Consider the following 15,578-nt stretch of genomic DNA (forward strand, 5'->3'; position numbering starts at 1 on the left):
GAACGCGGTCCAGACATGTTGTGGCTGTGCCTTGTTCCGGTCCTTCCCACACCCGCAAGGTCGTTGGTAGTCCTATCAGCCAACTCTCAGATCTCCAGTTGCTGTTATTAAATGCCAGATCGGTATATAATAAAACCTCCCTCGTCCACGATTTGATTGTGGATGAGGCAGCCGATCTGGCATGTATAACCGAGACCTGGGTGTGTGAGCAGGGAGGAGTTGGTCTCTCTCAGCTCTGCCCACCGGGGTACCTGGTCCAGCATCATGGTAGATCTGAGGGTCGGGGAGGTGGGGTTGCTGTCGTCTATAAGAGTTCCATCTCACTCACCAAGCACCATGTTCATTCAGTTACTGGCCTGGAGTGTTTACACCTTGTGTTGGGCCAGAGGGACAGGCTGGGAATCCTTTTGGTGTACCGCCCACCTTGCTGCCCAATGGCTTCCCTAACTGAGCTGGCGGAAGTGGTCTCGGATATATTGTTGAGGTCCCCCAGACTAATAGTACTGGGGGATTTCAACATTCATGCCGAGACCACTTTGTCTGGCGCGGCTCAGGACTTCATGGCTTCCATGACAGCCATGGGGCTGTCTCAATATGTTAGTGGTCCAACACATGTATCGGGGCACACTCTAGACCTTGTTTTTGCTACTGAGCATGGGGAAAGTGATCTGGATGTGGGGAGTTTTACAACACTCCCTTTGTCATGGACAGACCACTGCTTGCTGAAGTTTAGACTTTCAGTAACCTCTTCCCTCTGCAAGGGTGGGGGACTTATTAAAATGGTCCGCCCCCGGAGACTAATGGATCCTGAAGGTTTTCAAAGGGCTCTGGGGGATTTTCCAGCTGATAGGACTGGCGCTCCTGCTGAAGCCCTGGTCGCTCTGTGGAATACGGAGATGACCCGGGCTGTAAACACGATCGCTCCTGCACGCCCTCTCCTGTGTAGAGCTCATACAGCTCCATGGTATACTCCGGAGCTGAGAGCGATGAAGCAAGATAGGAGGAGGCTTGAGCGGAAATGGAGACGAACTCCCGACGGATACAATTATGCGCTGGTTAGTGCTTCGACTAAGCTCTATGTAGGAGCAGTGAAGGCAGCTAAAAAACATCATTTTGCTGCCACTATTAAATCATCTCTTTGCCGCCCAGCGGAGCTCTTTCGAGTTGTCCGGGGGCTTCTCCATTCAAATCCTCCGGACAGGGTAGAATCATCGGAGGCCCGCTGTAATCAGTTTGCCGATCACTTCCAGAATAAGATCTCATGTATCCGCCGGGACCTAGACTCTCAAGTTATAGCAGTAGATCCTAGTGAGGTGTCCGGAGCACAGTCTTGTCCTGTTTTGTTGGATGAGCTTCAGTTGGTTCAACTCGAGGACGTGGACAAGGTGCTTGGACAGGTACGTGCAACCACTTCGGTACTGGATCCTTGCCCCTCCTGGCTGATAAAAACTAGCAGGAATGGAACAGGTAGCTGGGCCAAGGAAGTGATAAATGCCTCTTTACGAGAGGGAGTGGTCCCGGGCTGTCTGAAAGAGGCAGTGGTGAGACCACTCCTGAAAAAGCCTTCCTTGGACCCAGACAATTTTAACAGCTACAGGCCAGTGGCGAATGTTCCATTCCTGGGCAAGGTCTTGGAACGGGTGGTTGCTGGCCAGCTCCAGGCGCTATTGGATGAAACTGATTATCTAGATCCATTTCAATCGGGTTTTAGGCCCGGTTTTGGCACTGAGACAGCCTTGGTCGCCCTGTACGATGACCTATGTCGGGAAAGAGACAGAGGGAGTGTAACTCTGTTGATTCTCCTTGATCTCTCAGCGGCTTTTGATACCATCGACCATGGTATCCTTCTGGAGAGGCTCGCGGAGTTGGGAGTTGGAGGTACTGCTTGGCAGTGGTTCCGCTCCTACTTGGCGGGTCGTCTCCAGAAGGTAGTGCTTGGGGAACATTGCTCGACACCGCGGGCTCTCCAATATGGGGTCCCGCAGGGGTCAGTTTTGTACCCCCTGCTTTTTAATATCTACATGAAGCCGTTGGGAGAGGTCATCAGGAGTTTTGGAGTGCGTTGTCATCAGTATGCTGATGACACGCAGCTCTACTTCTCCTTTTCATCTTCTTCAGGTGAGGCTGTCGATTTGCTGAACCGTTGCCTGGCCTCGACAATGGACTGGATGAGAGTTAACAAACTGAAGCTCAATCCAGACAAGACTGAGATGCTGTTGGTGGACGGGTTCTCTGATCAGATGGTGGATATATACCCTGTCCTGGACGGGGTTACACTCCCCCTAAAGGACCGGGTTCGTAGTCTGGGAGTCTTTTTAGACTCTTCCCTCTCACTTGAGGCTCAAGTAGCCTCGGTGGTTAGGAATGCGTTTTACCAACTTCGGTTGGTAGCCCAGCTACGTCCCTATTTGAGTAAAGAGGACCTTACATCAGTGGTACATGCTCTGGTAACCTCACGTTTGGATTACTGTAATGCGCTTTACGTAGGGCTACCTTTGAAGACAGTTCGGAAGCTACAACTAGTGCAAAATGCGGCGGCCAGATTGCTGACAAGGACCAAGCGGTCCGAGCATATAACAACTGTTCTGGCCAGCTTGCACTGGTTGCCAATATGTTTCCGGGCTAGATTCAAAGTGTTGGTATTAACCTATAAAGCCTTATACGGTGCGGGACCACGATACCTTGCGGAACGCCTCTTCCGATATGAACCGGCCCGTGCACTACGTTCTGCTACGAAGGCCCTCCTCCGGGTTCCAACTCACAGGGAGGCCCGGAGGGTGATGACAAGATCTAGGGCCTTCTCAGTGGTGGCCCCCGAACTATGGAACAGTCTCCCTGAGGAAGTACGCCTGGCGCCGACTCTGCTTTCCTTCCGGCGCCAGGTCAAAACCTTCCTATTCTCTGAAGCATTTTAAGTTACATTGATCTAATTTTAATGTTTATTGTATTGTTGATTGTATTTTAATATTATTCTGTTATTCATTGTATTTTTATACTATTTTATGTTCACCGCCCAGAGAGCTATCGCTAGTCGGGCGGTATATAAATTTAATAAATAATAATAATAATAATAATAATAAAGGTCATCCATCAGGACGACCAAGACCGATTCATTCCCATAACCAGGCCTGAACCCAGACTGGAACGGATCAAGATAATCTGTTTCATCCGAGAGTACTTGCAATTGCTGCGCCACAACCCTCTTAATCCCCTTCCCTAAGAAGGGGGTACTTGCAACCAGTCAATAATTGTCACAGACCAATTGATCCAGGGTGGGCTTTTTCAGGAGTGGTCAGATCACCACCTCTTTCAGGGTGGGTGGAACTACTCCCTCCCACAATGATGTGTTGACCACACCCTGGGTCTACTCAGTCAAACCCCCTCAGCAAGCTTTAATAAGCCAAAGAGGGCAAGAGTCGAGAGGACACATTGCCGGCCGCATCATCACCTTGTGTACATCATCAGGCCGCATCAATTGAAACCATTCCCAAGACGTTGCAGCAGACATTGCACTGGACACCTCATTGGGGACTGCAGTAGATGTGGATGGGGCATCAAGACTGCAACAGAGGTGAGCAACTTTACCCTCAAAGAGCCTTGCAAACAATTCACAGTGGGCCTCCGAAGGGTCTGAGACTCCATTTCCTGGAGCTGATGTCAACAGACCACTGATAATATGGAAAAGCTCCACTGGACAGCTACTTGAAAATACAATGGAGGCAGAGAAGTGGGCCTTCTTTGCCACCCTCACTGCCACACAGTAGGCACAGTTATGCTGTTTTACTCATGCCCGATCAGCCTCACAATACATCTTTCGCCACTTGCGCTCTAACCATCATCCAGCCTGTTTCATTGCCCTTAACTCACTGGTGTATCAAGGTGTAAACTGGGCTCCACAATGCCAGAGAGGGCACTCAGGGACATCCATGACAAGAACCTGATGCTCTTCGCTGTTTCACAGCATGACAAGAGCTTCAACAGGGTCATCTACTCTATCTACTGGGAACTCCCCCAGGGCATTTAGGAATCTAGTGGATTTCATTAGTCTCCGGGGACAGGCCATCTTAATCTGTCCACCACCTCTGCAGGGAAGGATCGGAGTCATAAGTCTAAACTTTACTAGGAAGTGGTCTGACCATGACAATGGGGTGACATCCATACATCCCTTATCTCCAGACCACGCCTTCCTCCATCTGCAGCAAAAACCAAGTCGAGGGTGTGCCCTGCCCTATGCATTGGGCCAGTGACAACTTGAGACAGCCCCATGGTCATCATGGAGACCATGAAGTCCCGAGCTAGAACACTAGATGCAGCCTCAGCGTGGACAGTGAAATCAGTGAGGACTATCATTCTGGGTTCCTCCGATACCACCACTGAGGATGGCCTCCCCCAGGTCAGTCAGAGAAGCTGCCAGGCAGCAGGGTGGAAGGTACACCAGCAACAACCTCGGTTTCCTGTCTGCTTGGCCCGACACCAGGTGCAGGCCCTCACAGCCAGCTCCAAGACAGAGTGGTTTCCTGGTGACAGAGATGGAAGTTCTGTAGACCACAACAACTCCTTCCCTTCCCTGCAGCCTGTGCTGGTGTTGCACTAAGTATCCAGGTGGGCAAAGCTGGGTCAGATCAACTCCTCCCAGCTCACCCACCCAGGTCCTGGTAATGCACACCAAATTGGCACCATCCACGATCAAATCATGGATGAGTGTGGTCTTATTGTGTACCGAACTGGTGTTAAAAACACACACAGGCCAGTGGGCACAGCAGATGAGCAATGAGGAACCTATCCGTGAATATTTCTTGAAAACTTTGCAAGTTGTTCTTGCCCCCTCCAGTCAGATCCAAAATCTTTCCTCCTGTATGGATGTAAGGGGTTTTGTGGGGGAGGAGGGGGTTGGAGAGGTAACTTGAATTTCAAAGAAGCTCTCTACTATGGCTGATGTTTGAGATGAGTGAGGGGCAAACGAATGTAGGGATGGGATCCACTGACCGGTGCTGGTTCAACAGCATTCCATTGACCTAACAGGCTACCATGAATTCAAGTTTGTTATTTATCCCCTAGTTGCTGCTTTTACTGATCTGTGGGGGTGTTTTCCACTCAGAAAAAATATCCATATTAATATCCATATTAAAAATAGTCATATTTTGAAGGAAATACTGATATTTTAAAAGGAAATATCAACAAATCATTCTAAAAATCCATGTTTTAGAGGCAGAGTTTTTTTTAAAAATCCATTTTCAAAAATAGCCGTGGAAATGCACTACATTAAAATCTGATCCTCAACAACTAAAATAAGCAAATTAATAGAATATTCAGTACCAAATCTGAATAGGGCAGAATTCTAGTATAAACTACAGTTCCCAGGGAATAATATTGTTGTGCTCACCAATCTGTGAATGGTGAGAGACTTCCAGGGGTCCCAGAGCTTACCCAGGGTGCTGTTTCCTTGTAATAAAGGTGACTGGAGAATGTGGTGTCTTTATGAGATATGGTTTTATTTACACATATATACAACCTGAACATAAGATGGAAGGTCCTCACAACATTAATAGTCCAGCAGAACCTGCTTCCCCATTAGGGTTGCAGGCCTTGAATTCAGCAGAGGGAGCTATCAAATCTCTCAGTGTTTTTTTTTTTTGCTCCAAGTTCACACATCAGACTAAAAACACCCAGGCTATCTCCTGCTCCTAGGATTGTGGGGGGGGGGGCTACCCCAGTTGTTCCTATGATAATACATCTGCTTTTGACCAAGTCTTTAGATATGTAGATTGGGTACTTGACAGACGCATTAACTTAACCAAGAAACTGGCTTGATCAGGTTTCTTCCACTGCAGATCCTAACTTTCAGATATAGGATTACATGCTTGGAGGGGACCCAAAGACATCATCCATCCTAACCCGCAAACTTATAACTGTATGATAACTCTTTGGAAATGATGGATTCCCTCTCCCCATTCAAATGCTCACCAAGAAAGTTTATAAATACAATGCTAATTCTGAATTGAACAAACAGGATTCATCCCAGTTCTAGATACTAGTACCACCAGGGGCAGATTTAGCTCTTATCCCAGAGGTAAGATCATTAGATGCATGAACTTTGCTTTCTCTCATATCAAGGAACATTAAATCTTATGGGCAAAAATAAAGTTCTGCACTTGCACAAAACATTGTGGTGGGGGCCAAACCTGTTAATGTCTTCTTGACACTGGATGGTCCAACCAACCTGAAGCAGGAACCCAGTAGGGCAAGGGTGAAGAACCTCCAGCCTGTGGGCTAAATTTTCCTATCAGGAAAGTTTGGCCAAGCCACACTCACCTGCCCTACACCTGATGTCATATGTGTCATCAGTCATATATGTCATCAGGTGTCAGGCAGGTAAAGTTGTGGCTGGACCAAAAAAGGGGTTTGCAGGGACTGCCAATGCGTAGGGGAACAGTGAATTGGGAGAGGAGAAGTTTTAAGTTGTCCGGAATTCAAGAGGGCTTTTGTTGATTAATACAAACTGAAAGGAAAACATCACCTAGGTTTGGGCTCATCTGCATTAGTTGCCAATTCATTTCCAGACTTAAGAAAGCAATGATTACCTTTAATGCCTAAAGAAAGAACCTGAGTCTTTTGCAGCTGCTCCCATGAACAAAGCTGCATGAGGCGCTGCCAGACAGTGGAGAGGAGGGTTGAAAAATACTCGTGTGTGTTCAAGGCATTATATTACTGCTGCTATGACTCCAACAGGCCAGCGCAGGAACAGCAAATAAAAAGAGAACATCCCGCGTCTAGCTAAATAAAAAAGAAGTAAATGTCCTTTGCTCCCACAGCTGTTTCCCCTTTTCTGTTCAAAAGGAACTTGAAGTTTAAGTGATGTAAATATGTTGCTAAAGCTTAGACCAGCCTTTTCCAACTAGTGAGCCACCAGATGTTGTTGGACCACAACTCCCATCAGCCTCAGCCAGCATTGCCAATGGTCAGGAAAGATGGGAATTGTGGTCCAACAACATCTGGTGGCCCACTAGTTGGGAAAGGCTGGCTTAGACATAGAAGAGGGGTGGGGGTCCTTTGGCTCTCCAGATGTTGTTGGATAACAGTTCCTATTAGCCCCAGCCAGCATGACCAATGGCCAGGAATGATGGATGTTTATTTATTTTATCCCCTTTATGCTTCACATAAAATACCTCAGAACAATTTCACAATAAAAACATCAACAATAAAAACAATGAAAAACAATTCCATATTAAAAAAACATAGATACAAGCAATTAAAAACAATTCCATATATTAAAACAATTAAAATCAATATCACATGTAAAAACAATTTCAAATCCAATACAGATACTGAATTGAATAAAAATCTACCCTTAGATGGCTTGCTGAAAAGATCTTCAATAGGTGCTGAAAAAGACAATGGAGATGCCTCCTGTCTGATGCGTAACAGGAGGGAGTTCCCAAGGATAGGTGCCACCACACTAAAGGCATGATTCCTGTATAGCATGGAACAGACCTCCTGATAAGAGGGAATCTGCAGGAGGTCATCTTCTGCAAAGCACAGTGACCCACTTCTAGTCCATCAATGTCTAGAGGGACACAGGTCACTCATCCCTGATGTAGAATGAAGAAACAATAATTATCTCATTATGCCTTTCCTTATATGCTTACACTATGTCAGCAATCTGCTACCTAGGAACAGAGGAATAGATTTGGTTCAGCTAAACACCCAATATAACACTTTGATGACTGTGTTCTATTTTTGCCTTGAAACATTAAAAAGTGAAAAGAAATGAAAAGCCTTAAAAAAAAGCAAAAAAGAGCAAAAACTCATAATGATTTATACTCTTTGGTTCCATTCCCATCTAGTTATGCGTGCTTAATTTTCAGAGAAATAAATGCAGCTTAAGTGTGATTTGTTTTGCTCCTCGATTGCAGGCCCTATATGCCACACTATTCTATGTTGTTTTTGTTGTCAAAGACTAACATGGGTACCCTCTGGAAGTTAACTTTTCTAAGGATGCTATGTATACTGGCTCTCATATTTGTGGAAGAATCCTGTTATTCTGGCTAGAATTGGATTTCCTTTGGGACAAAATTGGCTTAAATGATTGAGAAAAGGTGCATGACCTCAATCATTCCATTTTGAACCCAAGAAATGACAAATAATTTGAGAGGTGTTCAAACACTTGTGGTTCCCAGTGAGCTTGCTCATTCCTCATCCTCCTCTGGCCTCTTTGGTAGTTGTGTTTGCTTTTAAAACACATCAAAGATATGTCTGAGGTAAGGCACATCAAACAGTGGCCGCCTCTAAAACCACAGTAAATGGAAGCAACACAGACAGCATTGAGATAATCAATCTGAATATAGAGAGCCCAAACTTCTGAGGAGGGAAGCCCTGTAGAGCATTCCATTTACAATTCTACTTGTATTTCTCTTTAGAAAAATAACTGCCATAATTTATATAAAACAACAGATGAATTTGTGAACTGTTCTACCCCATTCCTCTTCAGCTAGTATGTAGAAAGCTGCTATTTCCAGATGGAAGCACATAAGTCACCCTGGGCTCCTACTGGGAGGAAAGGCAGGATTTAAATCTAAAGAAGAAGAAGAAGTCAGGTATGCATGGAGTGCTCACATTGTCCTGGTACTAGGCTTGTTCCCCATGCCTCTCCTGGGATTGGAATGCCTAATATGTGCTCCAATAGAGCAAAGAGTTACATCAACACCATGCATTTAAAACATGCTTATATCCCTTTAACAGGCATTGCCTACCCCCAAAGAATCCTGGGAACTGTAGTCTGTTCAGAGTGCTGACCTTGCAGACCTACAATTCCCAGCACCCTAACAAACTATGTTTCCCAGAGTCTCCATGAAAGGTGAAGTGGTCATTGGCGATCACTCGTAGCCGAGTAAGATTGTCTTCCAAGGTAAGGTCTTTAACAGTGGGTCCGCAAGTGACTGTGGAGGCCAATTCTGGATCCACACAGCCTCCCACAGTGAGGACATAGGTTTCCAGATGGAAGATGGTCACAATGAGGATTTGCTTGACATGCCTTCCACTTAGCTCATTTGTCCCTTTCTCCCTGTACTTGTGCTTCTTCAAAGTCCATAGCACCTTTGATAATGGCCGACCTCCAATTGGGACGCTCATGGGCCAAGGCTTCCCAGTTCTTGATGCTTATGTTACATTTTTTTAGATTAGCTTAGAGGACATCTTTAAACGTCCTTTGCTGTCCACTGATATTCCGTTTTCCATCCTTAAGTTGGGAGTAAAGTAGCTGCTTTGGAAGATGGTGATCAGGCATTCGAACAGCATGGCCGGTCCAGCGAAGTTGATGTTGAAGGACCATTGTTTCAACACTGGTAGTCTTTGCTTCTTCCAAAACACTAACATTATTCCGTCTGTCTTCCCAATTAATTTGCAGAATTTTCCAGTGGCAGCGTTGGTGGAATCTTTCAAGAAGTTGGGAGTGGCGTTTATAGCTGGTCCATGTTTCACAGGAGTACAGTAAGTTCGGTAGTACAAGGGCTTTGTAAATAAGCATTTTGGTCTCCCTGCGAATATCCCAATCCTTGAACACTCTACACTTCATTCGGGAGAATGCGGCACTCGCAGAGCTCAGACGATGCTGAATTTCAGCGTTGATGTCAGCTTTTACAGAGAGATGGCTGCCAAGATAAGAAAAGTGATCGACATTCTCCAGCGTCGCACCATTAAGCTGGATTGATGGTGCTACAGAGGGATTGGTTCGCACTTGCTGATGAAGCACTTTGGGTTTTTTGATGTTAAGCGAGAGGCCAAGCTTTACATATGCTTCTGCAAAGACATTTAGGATCGTTTGAAGATCTTCCTCTGAATGTGCAGAGACTACATTATCATCGGCATGTTGAAGTTTTATGACAGAGGTTTTCATTGCATTACTTTTTGCTTTCAGCCTACTGAGTTTAAAAAGTTTTCCATCTGTTTGATATGTGATTTCCACACCAGTGGGAAGTTTCCCCTCAACAAGGTGTAGAATCATGGCGATAAGAGTAGCAAATAAGGTCAGAGCAATGACACATCCCTGTTTGACGCTTGATCCCACTTGGAATGGATCACTTTGAGAGCCATTGTTATCCAAAATTGTCGCTGTCATGTTGCCATGTAGGGGTCGCAAAATATTCACAAATTTATCAGGGCATCCAATTTTCAAGATGGTCCAGAGAGCAGTTCGATTTACAGTATCAAAGGCCTTAGTCAGATCAATAAATGCCATATACAGAGGTCGGGTTTGCTCCCTGCATTTTTCTTGAAGCTGTCATGCAGTGAAGATCATATCCACTGTCCCCCTGGAAGGGCGGCAACCATTTTGGGATTCAGGGACGATGTCTTCTGAGATAGGTAGGAGGCGATTTGAGAGGATCCTTGCAAGGATTTTACCTGCGGTAGCTAGAAGAGAGATGCCTCAGTAGTTCCCACAATGTTCTATCACCCTCCTTGAAAAGAGTGATAATTATGGCATTTCTAAAGTCTTCCAGGATCTCCTCCCTCATCCAGATTTTTTCAATGAGCTTGTGAAGTTGTTGTGTAAGTTCAGGCCCACGTTCTTTAAAGACTTCAGCAGGAATTCCATCAGGTCCACTAGCTTTGTTATTCTTCATTTGATTAATGGCTTTACTGACTTCATCCAAATTAGGGGATACTGCAAGCTCATCTCTAATTTGTTGTTGCGGGATTTGTGAGAAGTCCTCATCAGCCACAATAGAGTGACGATTAAGGAGGTCGTGGTAATGCTCTTTCCAATGCAGTGCAATAGACTCTTTGTCCTTTAGAAGTTTGGTACCATCTATTGAACGTAAGAGATTTGTACCATAATTTGTTGATCCGTAGATGGCCTTTGTGGCATTAAAAAAGCCCCGTGCATCATGAGCATCTGCAAAATGCTGGATTTCTTGAGCTTTCTTTATCCACCAGGCGTTATTAAGTTCTCTAGTTCTTCTTTGGACCTCAGCCTTTGCACTGGCATATTTTTTTTTTCTTAGCAGCATAGTTAATGTCTTTTTGCCATATCTGGAAGGCTTTTCTTTTCTTGTCAATGATATGTTCAATCTCACTATCATTCTCATCAAACCAGTCCTGATATTTCTTAGTTTGGTATCCAATAGTTTGTTCACATGCTGCAATAATGGAAGTCTTCCGTTTAATCCAGTGTTCCTCAACGTTTTCAGGGAGGTCTGTAGGTAGATTTTTTCTTGAGAGTTGCTTGAAAGCAAGCTCTCTTAATAGGATCTTGAAGTGTGTGGATGTTCATTTTACGCCTTGGTTTTCTTCCTTGGAGCCTACATTGAGGAACAATATTAATGGCCATAGTGGATCGAATTAATCTGTGATCTGTCCAGCAGTCATCGGCACTCATCATGGCCCTAGTGAGGAGTACATCATGACTATCTCTGGCACGGACAATTACGTAATCCAGGAGATGCCAGTGCTTCGACCGAGGGTGCTTCCATGATGTTTTAAATTTATCTTTCTGGCGAAAGAGTGTGTTTGTAATAACAAGATTATGCTCTGCACATTTAGTCAGAAGTAGAATGCCATTCAGGTTGCTATTGCCAACTCCTTCTTTCCCAGTGGTTTCTGGCCATAAATCAAAATCACGCCCAACTCTTGCTCTGAAATCGCCCAGAAGGATAATTTTATCCTCCTTAGGTATCTCTGATAAGATGGTGTCCAGCTGGATATAAAAACTTTCCTTGATGTCTTCATCAGCATCTAATGTTGGTGCATAAGCACTTAGAATAATTGCCTGCTGGTTTTTGGTGAGTTTTAATTGGAGAGTTGAGAGTCGGTCATTAATGCCAGTAGGAACTTCTGACAAGAGCTTCACAAGATCATTTTTAATAGCAAAGCGTACTCCATGTATTCATCGTTCTTGTTCAGGCAGTCCTTTCCAGAAGAAGGTGTAACCTCCTTTTTCTTCCTTCAGTTGTCCCTCTCCTGCTCTTCGAGTTTCTTGGAGTGCTGCTATGTCAATATTAAAACGTCTCAACTCCCTCGCAATTATGGCAGTCTTACGTTCAGGATGTTCACTATCTGTATTGTCCAGCAATGTCCGTATATTCCACGTTTCAAAGTTCATTTGTCTTTTGCGACCACTAAGTGGTGACCCCACTGGACGCAATGATCCAGTCAGGGAGAGAGATGAGGCAGACTATGTTTAGGGCATCTTTTCTAGCCCCCTCCCCATATGGGGTGAGCAGAGTGGATCCTGAATAGGACTGCTCAGTTGTGGATACAGCTGACGAACTACTCAACTGCCTTGATCCTTGAGCCAGAATGACTGAGTCCTTATCCACCACCCATGTGCCGGTCCATGACTAGGGGCTTCCGGATTTCACAGTCCTGCCCCCGTTGCCATTCGCCAATCGCCATGGGAATTTTGGTTTGGTTTGGTTTGGTTGGAAGCCGCCTGTGCATGAATTTGTTTTATGTGGGGAGATAGGTGCATGACGATCAACACACAATCTTGACAGAAAAAGGCTTTGATCCAATGGCATGGATACCACAACAATTGAAAGTCTTTTATCTGCTGCAGCCTTTATCCTCCTTCACAGCCGTTGTAACATACACATTGTTATCCTCTGCCTGTTCTGCCATTGAGGACTTTCTTGGATCGTTCTTCATCTGGTTCCTCTCCCTTGACCTTACTGCCTTGGGTGACCCTGCTGAGAGTACATGACTCCAGACGGCATTGCTCACGGGGTTCATTGGAACACGCAAGCCCACTCACCACTGCAAGGTGATGATCCAGCGAGGGGGGTGAAGGGGTATAACAGTGCTTTAAATATATGGTGTCAATGTGACCAAAGTCAGAGTTACAGCTGTTACAAACTGTATTCTCTCCTTACAGCTAGATCCTAGGCATGTTTACTTGGACGTTAGCCCCACTGGGTTCAATGGAAGCTTGCTTCCTAGTAAGTGTTCAAAGGAAGCTTTACAACTCAATCCTGTACATATTGGAACATCAACTATGGTTGCTGTGAGGTAAGTGTGAATATGATTGGAGCCCATCAACCCTTTTGAGTTCAGAAGAACATAATTCCCTTGTAAGTTTGCATAGAACTGCAAACAATGTGAATCTTTTGAACAGAGAGGGGAGTATCTGCAAGTAAGGAACACACATAGACATTCCACATAATTGGGTCCCCTGATCCTAATCGGTGAGATTGGAACCTACACAAGACTTGGATTCACATATGATTAAGAACTTCAGTGTGTTCACCTACTCATCATACAGAGGTACCCCTTTACAGTTGTCCACACTCAACACATGGACATTAAGCGGGGGATGGGACTAGCAACATTGCCCAATTTTCCATTAATTGCATGTAGTCCCTTCATTTATATAATGTGTGAAGGGGATAGGTTGGGCACTGCTACAGAGGGGATCATGCTCCTAGTCACCATGGACTTCAGTTTAGAACAGCCTTTCTCAACCTAGTGCCCTCCAGATGTTTTGTACTAAAACCCCCATCAGCCCTAGCCCCTACTGCCAATGGTCAAGGATGATGGGAGTTGCAGTTCAAAGCATCGAGAGGGCACCATGTTGAGAGAGGAGGGGTTTAGAAGGTGAAGGGTTTAGGGAGTAGCACCTCAACGAGTGGATAAGTTCATATAGGAATAAGCAATTCTTCACATATCCTAGTCCCAAGCTGTTTAGAATTTTCTAGATAAAAAAAAAAGTGCAGATTGAGCCTGTAAACAAATTGGAAGCTAGGGCAGATGCTGTAATGCCGCTAAAGTATGTAGTCTATGCATCAAATCCTGGTCAACACCCTGGCTGTCGTATTTTGAACAAGATGAATTTTCTGAACAGTTATAGGAGGCAGCCCCATGTGCAACTCATTGAAATAATCTAACCTCAGTGTTATCATAGCAGGGGTGACTGTGGCAATTGTAGTTCTTTAGGTAGGACTGCAGATGGTGGACCAACCTAAGCTTGTAAAAGGTGCTTCATGTGGCAAAGGCTATGTGGGCATCCAAAGTAAGACTGAATGGTTGCATTCAGCTCACAAGTTGCTGCTGCCTGCCTAAATTGCAAGACGTAAATGATGACTGTACATATATAATTTCTTATGGCTAGAGAGGTTATTTTGCTGAATAATGCTGACCTATATTGTTCAGAGACAAGAAAAATTCTACTCTGAAAAAATCTGCCAACAGAGCACTTTCCACAATTTGGCTCATGCCGACTGCAAAGAATAATAGCAGTTAAATTGTGTTGTTAATTAATTTTCTCTTTCTAGATAAGGCTCCAGCTCAGAGTTCAGTTGTCCTTTAGGCTATAATGGCCGTGTGTGCCCAGAAATTTCCATCTTGAAGAACTGCACTAAATGGCAGTTAGGCAGGGTTCATTACTGGCAGTGAGTTTTGTTAATTATAATGATAACCTATACTGAAACGTGAGCTTATTAAGAGATGCAATGGTTTTTGTTTTTATTTTTTGCATAATGACTGCAGTATGTATCCAGTTAAAATAATACTGACCATGGGCAGTTAGATAGGCAGAAGTTCCAAAGAACATTAGAGATGTGTGGAATTGCTCCTCTTATTCCTGTGGATATTTCCAGCGCTGGAAATGAGATGGGATTCCATCCCACTTATTTTAAGGTGGACACAATTCTGGCCTAACCATCTCACTTCCTGTATTCTCCCACCCTCTCATTCCCATCAAAACCATCTAACTATTCCCTCTCCCCACCCCTTTGAACCCTGGATATTCGCAGCTGCCTGTATGCTGACTGGGCATCCACAGGTGTCCATGAAATGATCTGAATTGCAATGCAAATCTAAATTGCCATTTTTGTATATTTTAATGAGAATTGTTTTAAAAGAAAGAAATAAAAGCAATTTACTTTTGTGTAACATTTAATTAATGAATACATTGAATAATATAATCTTAACATGCTATATATACACAGAATTCAGTCACTTCAAATCTGGTACAAATAACCAAGGTTGCTATGCTATACCATGAGTAGCATGTGTTTTAACTTGCCTGTCGGTTTTTATGGGTTTTAATTTGGTATGGTTTTAAATTTGTAGACTTGTTTTTGATGTTTAAATTGTTGTAAACTGCCCAGAGAGCTTCAGCTATGAAGCAGTATATACATTTTATTTATTTATTGTACTTATATACCGCCCCATAGCCGAAGCTATCTGGGTGGTTTATAGTAACTAAAAACATTAAAACAAATATACATATTTAAAAACATAACTTTTAAAAACAATTTAAAACACAATTTAAAGATTTAAAACAATTTAAAACACATGCTAAAATGCCTGGGAGAAGAGGAAAGTCTTGACCTGGCGCCGAAAAGAATAGTGTTGGCGCCAGGCGCACCTTGTCGATAAAATCATTCCATAATTTGGGGACCACCACTGAGAAGACCCTCTCCCTTGTTGCCAGACTTCGAGCTTCCCTTGGAGTAGGAACCCGGAGGAGGGCCTTTGATCTTGACCATAGTGTACAGGTGGGTTCGTATCGGGAGAGGCATTCCATCAGGTATTGTGGTCCCAAGCCGTGTAAGGCTTTATAGGTCAAAGCCAGCACCTTGAAT

The 15,578-nt window shown here is 44.4% G+C and overlaps 1 pseudogene; it reads right to left on the reverse strand.

Moving 5' to 3' along the window:
* Positions 1-9,115: 9,115 nt before the first annotated feature.
* LOC133378779 (uncharacterized) lies at positions 9,116-12,097 on the reverse strand (annotated as a pseudogene).
* Positions 12,098-15,578: the final 3,481 nt, after the last annotated feature.

Source organism: Rhineura floridana, chromosome 3 (genome assembly GCF_030035675.1).
Source record: "Rhineura floridana isolate rRhiFlo1 chromosome 3, rRhiFlo1.hap2, whole genome shotgun sequence".
NCBI lineage: Eukaryota > Metazoa > Chordata > Lepidosauria > Squamata > Rhineuridae > Rhineura > Rhineura floridana.